This window comes from Lemur catta, chromosome 1 (genome assembly GCF_020740605.2).
Source record: "Lemur catta isolate mLemCat1 chromosome 1, mLemCat1.pri, whole genome shotgun sequence".
NCBI lineage: Eukaryota > Metazoa > Chordata > Mammalia > Primates > Lemuridae > Lemur > Lemur catta.
Window position 1 is genome coordinate 34,515,037 of NC_059128.1, and position 11,173 is coordinate 34,526,209.

General features: G+C 39.0%; 1 pseudogene across 1 annotated transcript; it reads right to left on the minus strand.

The window, feature by feature from the left end:
• Window positions 1-7,112: 7,112 nt before the first annotated feature.
• On the minus strand, window positions 7,113-7,962 carry LOC123648262 (annotated as a pseudogene). The gene has a single exon (XR_006738543.1). The product of XR_006738543.1 is annotated as a 60S ribosomal protein L6-like (transcript).
• Between the last annotated feature and the right edge of the window lie 3,211 nt (window positions 7,963-11,173).

The window sequence follows — 11,173 nt, forward strand, 5'->3', positions numbered from 1 at the left end:
GCTGAGGCCTTAGGCTGTGGGCCTAAACCAACTATGTGAGCGAATTGACCCATCTCATACTTTGAATCAAGCATGCATTCCTTTTTCGCATCGTGCAAGTGTCCCTAGTTGTTTACCTTCAGTGTTTAGTTTTTGTCCTTTTAAATTTTGTTATATTTTGCTCTCCCTAACATCTGACTGTTTTTTATAAAAGAAAAGAAAAAATAAAAAAAGTAAGAAATAAATAATACCCTCGATGCCGCTGGATACTCACAAGCAGGGTTATGCTCCTTCATCTTGGGCTTGTTTGCCTAAATGAAAGGGTTTAATTTATTTTGTACCTCCTCCTATGCGTGGGACAGTCCAGGGTGCAGAGCCAGGAATTGCTTGTAATTGCACCTGCTATGCTTAAACGTATAGCCCTAGGCTCAATCACACTATGGAAAGGAAAAAAAAAAAAGTATATTTAGAGCTTTAAAAGCTTTTTTATTTTTTTGTGGGGATGGGGGTGGGGTGGGTAAGGGATGTATGGATGTAAGTGCTGAGTTTTTTGTTGTTGTTTTTTTTTTTTTTTCTGTTTTGTTTTTTCCCTTTAATTGGATGCACTGACCTGGCCCAGAAAATGAAGAGATTCTCTCTTTTGATGCTATTACCAATGTTATCAGAAAGTGACAGTCACCTATAGCAAAGAGGTGGCACCAGACACGATCACTGATGTTTTATTTGCACATCAATATTTTTATTTTTGTATTCTGGCTCAGCTGCTTCTCTGAGTGGAGTTAAGGAATGAGCCACAAAGGATTTTTGTAGTAGGTATATTGGCAATGCATTTTATATTCCTCTATATTTAATTTTGAAAATCTAAAAGAAGGATTGTGCATCTTGAGAGAAAGTTGAGCAAATTTTGATCTAGTGGAATGTTAATTTGTGCTGCTTCTTGTGCACGATAGCAGCAGTAGTATCTCTTGGAAATAAACATCCCATATTATGATGTCTATGAATATAGGTTTCCTTTTCCTCCCTCCTTCCCTTCTTCCATCTCCTCCCTCCCTCCCTCCTTCCTTTCCTGCCTCCCTTTTCTGTCTCTCTCCCTCCCTCCCTTCTTTTCTCCTCTCTTTCTTCTCTGTCTCTTCTCTCTCAGCCCCTCCCTCTCTCCCTCCCTCTTTCTTTACTTTTTTTGAAATCACTTATTGTAAATAAGTTGTAATCCAAACCTCATGTATCAATGGGGAACTTTCAAATATAAATATTACCAATACGTTTTCTGGTTGTTGTCTGATTTTTGATTGAAGCATAATGAGAATGACATGTCCATTGCTTTTGGTTTGAGGATTTCGCTTTAGCTTCATAAATCCTTTGGTATTTTAGTATTTCATTGTTTTAGCAGGAGAGGGCAGCAAAAGTTCATTTTTCCTGTTAGTAATGCTGTGGTTCATGATTGGTTTTAAATTTAGCTGTGCGTGTGTGTTTTTTTAAACAGTATCTGTTTGTGACTAGAGGTAAAAATGAAACATTTTTGATATGAAAAGTTGCATATGAAAATTATAGACTGGTTCAACCAGACAGTGAAGAGACTTCTGATCCACATCAAACTTAAAATGCCACAAAACAATCTTCCAGCTCTGGCTAAAACATGCTACTTCCTTTTCAAACACAACAAAATTCAAGCTGAGTCTTAAACACATGGAATTTAAAATGTTTTTCTTTGGAAATGATTTACTTTCTTCAGAGTGGTAATAGAAACAAAAATGAAGGTGCTCCCAAAAAAGAAATGTAACCTTCCCCTTTCACAGATGTGTGAGAGGTTCTGTACTGTGGGTGCATCACAATAAAGAAGCAGTGAAGAGTTTTCAGCGCCTGGCTGTTTTTGTTTGTTTCTGACTTCCGTGACCTTTTGAATCATACAAATACTAGATTTGATCGACTTAGCTTTGAGACAGTGGGGTTGGTATGGTTCAAGCTTTCCTTTTGAGAAATCCGTTTATCATTAGGGATATGTAGTAGTTGGGAATGGTCCAGTCTCTATCACTGTATAACAAACCACTCCAAAAGCTAGTGGCTTAAAACAGTTATTTATTCTGATGACAGATCTGTAGTTTGGGAAGGACTTGGCAAAAACATCTTGTCTGTGATCTCAAGTGTCAAGAGGGGTGTCTCAAGAGGGGCAGGAGAATTCATTTCCAATATGGCTGGTAAGGCAGTGCTGGCTGTTGGCTTAGAGTTCACCCAGGGATCTCAGTTCTTCCACACAGGACTTTCTTCTTGGGGTTCCTCACAGTATGGCAGCTGGGTTCTGTCAGACAGGAAGTGGAAACTGCCAGTTCTTTGAGGCCTGGGCCCAGAAACTGTCACAACATCACTTTCGTCATATTCTTTTGATCAAGCGGTCACAGAGCCTGCTCAGATTCAAGCGGAGAGGACGCAGACCTCACTGTGAATTGATGAGAACAATGTCAAATAATTTGCAGTCATCTTTCAACTACCTCAGGTTAGTTTCTTTGTAAAGCATTTGATTTAGGTGTGATCTCTCTTAGCTAATTCAATCACATCAAATTTGGAACCATGTGGAATTAACCAGTTAATGTTTCATACATGGTTAATCTGGGTGGGAGGGAAAATCCTTATAAATTCTGCAATTTTATATTTCACAGTGTAACCATTTGTAGAATCTGAAGATCAACCTCTTGGTAAGTTACAGGAGAAGAAACTGGTAACGAAAAGCTTTAGGATGGAAGAGACTTAAGAGACCATTTCGATGGAATATCTAATTCTTTACATAATGTTGCTTCCTGCCTGTAAATAAATATTTACAAAATGGAGACACAGTTATGTGTACAGTCCAATTCATATTTCCCAGTAAGTAATGGGTCCTGGAAGTTTCCATTAGACTAAGTTTACATTAGCTTTTTTTTTTTTTAACTGAGACTAAAGTATGGGATAGCTAAGGGGAATAAAACTTGATTTTTTACTATAATACATGTTCATTGTATGATACACATTCTTGGAAAGGCAGAATTGTTTTCTTTTATGATTTCTTTTTGTGTAGGTTACCTAAGAAACCTTTCTCTTCTTTCCCACCTCCCCATCCCAGGCCAGAAAATTTATTCTGTTATGTTTTCCTCTAAGAGCTTTATAATTTTAGCTTTTATGTTTAGGTCCGTGAATCATCTTGGATTATTTTCTTGTGTGTAGGCTGTAAAATAGGATTCTAGATCCATTTTTTCCATATGGATATCTAGTTATTGCAACATCAATTGTTGAAAGTCTCCCCAAGAATTTTCTTTGGTGCCCTTGTCAGAAAGTTACCATAAAAGTCTATATCTAAGACTGGGTTCTCTATTTTGCTGCAGTGGTTGATTTGTTGATTTTTATGCTAGAATCACACTGTCATGATTGCTGTAGCTTTATAATGATCTTGAGTCAAGTTATCTCTGTTTCAATTTTGTAATTCTTTTTCAAGATTGCATTTGCTATTCTAGATCCTTTGCATTTCTACATGAAATTTAGAAGCAGTATGTCAACAACAACAATAACAAAAAAATGGTGGGATTATGATTGGGGTTACATTGAAAGTGCAATTTTGGAAAGACTTAACATCTTAGTAATACTGAGTCTTATAATATGCTACGGTTTGAATGTCTTCCCCCAAAAAGCATGTGTTGGGAACTTAATCCACAGTGCAACAGTGTTGAGAGGTGGGACCTAATGAGAGGTGATTAGACCATGAGGGCTCTGCCATCATGAATAGGTTAGTGCCATTACTGTGGGAGTGGGTTTGTTATTGCGGGAGTAGGTTCATTATAAAAGGATGAGTTTGTTTCCCCCTCTCCGTGTTTGCCCTCTTGCCTTCCGCCATGGGATGATGCAGCAGGAAGGCCCTTGCCAGATGCCAGCACCTTGATTTTGGACTTTCCAGCTTCCAGAACTGTGAGAAATAACTTTCTTTTCTTTAGAAGTTACCCAGTCTCTTGTATTCTGTTAGGACAAAATGAACTAAGACATAATAATCCATGATAATCCATAATAATCCATGAACATGGTATATACTATAGCATGTAGCCCTTCATTTAGTCTAATTTCTCTCAGCAATATTTTGTAGTTTTCAGTGTAGAGGTCTTGTACACCTTTAGTTCAATGTATTACTAACTATTTTATGGTTTTTGAAGGTATTATAAATGGAATTATTTTTTGCTTTTTCAGTTTTTTGCTGTATTATAAAAATATAGTTGGTTTTTGTACATTAACTGGCATCCTTAAACCATGCTGAATTTACTTATTCAATTAGTTATTTTATAGATTCCTTAGAATTTTCTACATAAATAATTTTATCTGTAAATAGAAACAGTTTTGCTTCTTTAGTTCTGATCTCTAAATTTCAATTACTTTTATTTCTTTTTTTCTTTCCTTATTATGATGGTTATGACTTCCAGTGTAATAATGAATAGAAGTGGTAAAAGTGGGCATCCTTGCCTAATAAGGAAATCTTATTCTTCTAACCTTACAGGAAAAGTGTTCAGTATTTCTCCATCAAATATGACATTAGCTGTAGGCTTTTTGTGGATGCCCTTTATCAGATTGAGGAAGTTCCCTTTTATTTCTAGTTTGCTGAGTGAGAGTTTTTAATCATGAATGAGTGTAGACATTTGCCAAATGCTTTTTCTACAGATATGGAAATGTTATGATTTTTCTCCTATTAATATGGTGAATTACATTGAATTTCTGTGATAAGCACTATGTGTGTATGTAGGTTTTAAGGTAGGAACCTAGGGGTGTGTGTTTGTGTGTGTGTGTGTGTGTGTGTGTGTGTGTGTGTGTGTGTGTATGCCACTGAGCTTTTTAAATCTCTATGCTTTTGGCCAGATTTGGTAAATTTCTGGTCATTATTTTTTCAAATATTTTCTCTGCCCCATTCTCTCTATTCTCTTCTTTTGTGATACTGATTACATGTATTAAACCTTTTGGTATTGTACCATAGGTAGATCACAGAGGTATTATTCACTTTTTAAAATTATTTTTTTATTGAGATAAAATTCACATAACAAAATTAGCCATTTTAAAGTGTACAGTTTAGTGGCATTTGGTACATTCACAGTATTATGCAATCACCATTTCTATCTAGTTCCAAAACATTTTCATCACCCCAAAAAGGGCCTAATACCCATGAAGCAGTCATTCCCTATTCCTCCCTTAGCCCCTGGTAACCACTAATCTGCTTCCTGCCTTTGTGGAATTACCTATTCTGGATATTTCTTATAAATGGAATCATGACAACATGAGACCTTTTGTGTCTGACTCCCTTCACTTAGCATAATATTTTTGAAGTTAATTTATGTTATAGCGTGTGTCAATACTTCATTCTTTTTAATGGCTGAATAATATTCCATTGTTTGGATATACCACATCTGTTTATTCATTTACCAGTTTTACATTTAGATTGTTTCTACCTTATGGCTATTGTGAATAGTGCTAACTACCTATGAACATTCATTCCAGGTTTTTTTTTAATACCAATTTTTAATTCTTTTGGGTATATTGGTATGAGTAGAACTGCTGATTAATTTTTTGAGGAACTGTCAAACTTTTCCACAGGAGCTGTGCTATTTTACATCCCCCCCAGCAGTGTACAAGGGTTCTGATTTCTCCACATTTGTGCCAACACTTATTTTCTATTTATTATTGTCATTTTAGTGGGTGTGCTATTCATTTTTTAAATATGTTTTTCTCAATGTTCTTCAAATTGGATAACTTATTGATCTATCTTTAATTTCACTGGCTCTTTCCTGTTATCTCTACTCATTGTTAAGCCCATTTGGTAATTTTTTTTTTGAGATACTGTATTTTTTTTAATTTTAGAATTTCTGGGTCCTTCATTTTTATTTTAATAGTTTCTCTAAGATTACCTATCTCTTCATTCACTGTATTTCTTAACATCACTGAGCATAAATTATAATAACTGTCATAAAATTCTCATTTGCAAATTCCAACATCTGGGTCATCTCAGGATCTGTTTTAATGGTCTTTTTCTTGAGAATTTGTCACATTTTCCTGGTTTTCCATGTGTCAAGTAATCTTGGATTTTGTTCTGGCTATTTTGAATGAAATGGTATGGGAACTCTAGATTCTGTTATATTCCTCTGAAGAGTATTGATTATTTTGTTTTAGCAAACAATTAACTTGGAAAGACTCAAGACTCAAACTGCAAACTCTTCTGGGCCAGCAGCTCAAATCTCAGTTCAATTCTCTCCTTCCCTAGAGTTTGTTCCATGCATGCAGGGGCCAGAGGTTAGCCATAGATTTGGGCTGAGTTACACACAGGATTTGGATTTCCTTCTAGCTCACTCATTTCTGGAGTACTCCCTCATTTTCTAGTGTCTAGGTTGCCCTGAAACTCTGTCCTCTGCTTCTCCAGGCCAGAAAGACAGTTTTTCTATTGGCGTTCTGCTTCACATAATGTTGACTCTCAGACCAAAACTCATAAAAATGGAAAACTTACCCAGTATCATCTCTTTTTTTTCCCCCAAGAGTTGACTTTCCTCCAGAATATGCCTTTCAGTGCTTTCCAGTTGTCTGCTGCCTGCCTGTCTCCCTCCCTCCCTGCTTCTCTCCCTCCCTCCCTTCCTCCATCCCTGTGTATTTTGGCTATGTCTTATCATTGTTATCTGGAAGAAGAGGTTAGTAGGATTTTAATCAATCAATCAATAAAGCTACCACAAACATTTGTGTACAGGGCTTTGTGTGATAAATTTTTATTTCTCTTTGTTATATACCTAGGATTATCCTGATCCAGATTTATAGGGCCCACTGGGTGCCCATCAAAATGAATGACAAAGACTCTTATCAAGGTATATATTTGTGAAATGTTCACAACCTGAAGAATGAAGAGTAGATAGATGCTAAGAGCTTCCAGTGGTGGGGTGGACATATTTAGAGAATCAAGAATCAGAATGACATTGATTTCCTCAAAAGTAACACTGGGTGAAAGACAATGGAACAATGCCTTTAAAGTTTTAAGAAAAAGCAATTTTCAACCTAGAATTCTATATGCAGCTATATACTCTCACAAATCAATTGTGAGAGTAGAGTTTGTTTGTTTGTTTTTTAATGTGTCAGTTATTAGATTCTTTGTAAGAAATTCAGAACGCCAGTTTGTGAAGATAAACTCCATCAGGGCAAACACAGATCACAGGTAGCCCTGGAGCTGAGGAATAGTTTTGATTTTTCATAAGATTTGCAAGTCCCTATCTTTCTGATCAGCCTTTGTTGCTCTGTAATCTCATATTTCTCCTTTTCTGTGTCGAAGCTCTCACCTTCCTGGCTTCCACAGCTGCTGCTTGAAGTAAGCATTGGTAAGATGTTTTGGGATTTGCACATTGCTGACAGCAATTTTTGTGGAGGTGGCGATGACAAATTTCTGGTGTGTTTGCAGAGGGGAACTCAATTGAGGACAAGAGGTCCGGTCACAAGTAACAAGGCACTGCCCAGCTGCTTCAGGAAAACCACCCTCTTGCCTCTGTGGCGCCAGTGAGGATGGTCAGCGTGGTCCAGGAGGGCTGCCGGCTCACGGTTCTCTCCCAGGCTGACTGGAGGGCTTTTTGCTGTGGCTCAATAGCTTTCGAGGAACTTCTTCAGTAGGATAATTTCTAGGCATGTTGTGAAGTTTAATCACCCGGGTAGCACATTCTTGTCACCACCAACTGGCTTTGTAACAGTGGCAACCTATTTTCCTTTTTCTTTTCAATCCTGGATTTAGCAGCAGAGTACGACCTCTTGTACGTGGCCTATCTGGAATGCGTGGTGGATTGGGAACATCTGCCAGTTCCTCTAACGAGGACAGAAGCTGCTGCAGAGCTTCCCCTTGTTGAGCTTTTTAGCCTTGAGGTCACCCTTTTTCACCTTGCCACTAGCATCAGCCTTCTTGGCTTCAGGTTTCTTCTCCTTAGTATCTGCCTTCTTAACTTTTTCACCCGCCATCTTGCAAGATGGGAAAGCGAGGGTGGAGTTTTTAGACATGCTCTGTTCAGAAAATTCACTTCTCATGCATTTTATTTAGGTTCAAAACTACTTGAGGATATACTTCAGCAAAACAAAAAGAGGAAAACAAGAAAGCAGAAGACATAGGATTCAGGAAACAGTGGCTTCCCGGCAGCACACACCCTCCCCCCAGCACACACCCTCCCCCCAGAGCAGCAAAAGGAAACACAGTAGCTGTACTGGAGGCCTAGAGAGCAGCCAGTACAGACCAGAACATGCGAATAGAAGACTCTGCAAGCAAGAAAAAAAAGGAGCGGGAGCAGGTTGGGGAAGGACCTGGTAGAAAAATTTCTATGATATAACATTTGGAAAGGATTAATGAAATGTAGACAGCAGGTAGGCTAAGAGAAAAAAAAAGATATGCAGTAAGAGACTCCAGGGAAAAGAAAAGCTTTGGAAGAGAGGAAATGTTATCATAATATATTACTGGGCTGGCAGAGAATGTCTACATAGTCACCAACAGAAACTCTGATTATTGATTTAATTAAGAATGGGAATGTAACTATAATAAGAGGATGGGAGAGGGGAGGTATAGGTGGTACAAGAGGGTGAAATCCTTAATGTCTGTAGCATTGCTAGAACAAGAAAGAACAGTATACGCAAATTGGAAATGCGGGAGCAATTACAGTTTAAGAAGTTAAAATTAGTTTAAAGTAGTCAAAAAGGGAGAGAAGAGAGCGTTCATGCAAAGGAGGCATAACTATCTTTTGCTAAAGTCGATATGCCTGAAAAATAGGTCAAATAAATAGTATGCATTCTTTTTGCAAAAGCTGGGTGTAACAGACTTTAGACGACCTCAGCAGATTGAGACATGCCTATTGGTATAAAGGGGCTTTCTTTGGGGCCAAGGTGATGAAATACGCAAGGATAACCAGATCCAGATCAAGAATTAAGAAGTAACAGGTCGGCTGACCCCCCCCAAATATATAACTTTTTTTCTTGTCGAGCTTTTGAGAATGCAGGGGTCGGGAACTGACCTGTGCCACTGTTCGTTGTAGCCCAGATTAGAAAAGAAACCTGGCACAAATAGCCTTCTAGTTTGCTTGAATGAGGAAATGTGAACATCAGATGGTTTTAATGAGTTAGGCGTTTACAGGCTATTTCACTGACACAAAAAGGACATTATCACTGTTCCCCATTGCCCTGCAGCACCTGGAGCTTCTCAGACAATAGCGAATTCACATAATGAGCAATCTGAAGTGGCAAGTGATGATTGAACAAATTAAGCTTGTGGAATCGCAAAGGAAGGCCAATTTCTTTGTGAGAACTCTGGAACAGCACCGTCTCTTTAGAAAGCCGGGTGCTGGCTGCAGGAGGTCTGGCTGGCCGGGGAGGGGCCTGGGAGGGGCCATCCTCAGGAGGGAGAGGAACTGTGTTGCTTCAGCTGACTGTGAATCTGAGCACCAAAGGTTGCGAGGCATCCTTGCGGGGGCTGTAGCAATTTGATGAGGAGTAATCACGGAGAGAAACCTCCGAAGATCCATAAACGCTGGCTGCGTGGACAATTTAGCTAAATCACAGCAGGTGGGGGAGGGAAGGGACGTGCTGGGGAGAATCATTTCAAAAGCTTATGAATAAAAAGCACACACCAGTTTGGGAGGCTTTATTTTCATTAAGAAATCGCATGCATCCTTTTATTTTTACTATTTATTGAAGTGTAATAGCCTTGCAGAAAAGTGCACATGTCGCACATAAACAGATCACTGAATTTTTTGCCGATTTCTTTTTAAAGGTGAAAACCAGAAACCAAAGTGAGAAGTAGAAGACAGGTTGGGAGAGACTGTATTCTACTTTGTCACCATCTAGTGACAAGAGGCTGTGATGCTCCAGTGTATACCTGATGGCCAGGTGTGGCTGCGCCTCCCTAGCATTGTCTCCGCTTCTAGAAGGACCTGTCAGGATGTCCTCAGGCATGACCCCTATGGGGACACCCACAACCACCGCTATCCTGGCCACGTGCGGCTGTTCCCAGCAACACCTGGGAAGGCAGTAAAAGTCTTAGGGTTTAGGCTATCCAAGAAATAGGTCTATGAGTAAGTAAGGGAATAAATATTAATACAAAGACCTTGCTATGGTTTTTTTTTTTTTTTTTTTTTTTTTACAGGAAATCATGGTTTGTTTTTATCCCACGATTCTTCACTGATTCAGGTAAGTGAAAGAAAGCCTGAAGGAAAGACAGTGGATTATTCTAAATATCAGATCATGCCACCCTCGCTCCTGTAACCCTTCCATGACGACCTGATAGACAAGTGATAAAAACCAGACTCCCAACCACAGTCTTCAAGGTGCCACTGCCTAACTCTCTGATCCTTTCTCCTGCTACTTCCCTCCTTTACTCACCTGTCCTAATCCCACTGGCCACCATCTTGTTTCTTGGCCATGCCTCAGGGCCTTTGCACCTGCTATTTCCGTTGCCCTGGGCACTTCGTATGGTTGGCTGCTTTTCACCTTTTAATTCTTTGCTTAGATGTCACCTCTTCGGTGGACTCCCCTGACTGGTCTACCTAAAACTGAGTCCCTTTTCCCAAATCAATCCCATCTCATTGTCCTATTGATTTACTGAACAGCTTACCACAATTCGAGCTTACCTTTTACTTATTTGTTAATTTGTTCACTTGCTTCTTAACTACCTCCCTTTCTAGAATGTCAGCTCGATAATGGCAAAGATTTTTTCTGCCTCACTCATGGCTGTAACCCAGCTCTTAAAATAACAGTGCCTTGCACATAGTTGGTGTTTGGTAGGCATGTATTGAATAACTAAATGAATGAATAATATGTGTAATAAACATACCCATTAGGATAAGGTGTCTGCAGACTGAGCCCATGTCTTTCTCCATTAGAAACCCCGACAAAGCCTTGAGCATAGAAGTCCGAGTGCTATGCTCTAGAGACTCCTGGAAAGCCCAAGTTAGGTTATTAAAATCTGCATAATAATTTACTACACACTTAGCAACTTCACACACATTTATTGTCTGATAGTTTCTGTGGATCAGGTGTCTGGGCATGGCTTTGCAGGGTCTTTTGCTCAGGATCTCTCATGAGGCTGCAGTCATGGTGTAGCCCAGAATTATGGTCTAATCTCAAGGACTGACTGGGGAAGGGTCTGCTTCCAAGCTCATGTGGTTGTTGGAAGATTTCCATTCCTTGCAATTAAAGACTGAGA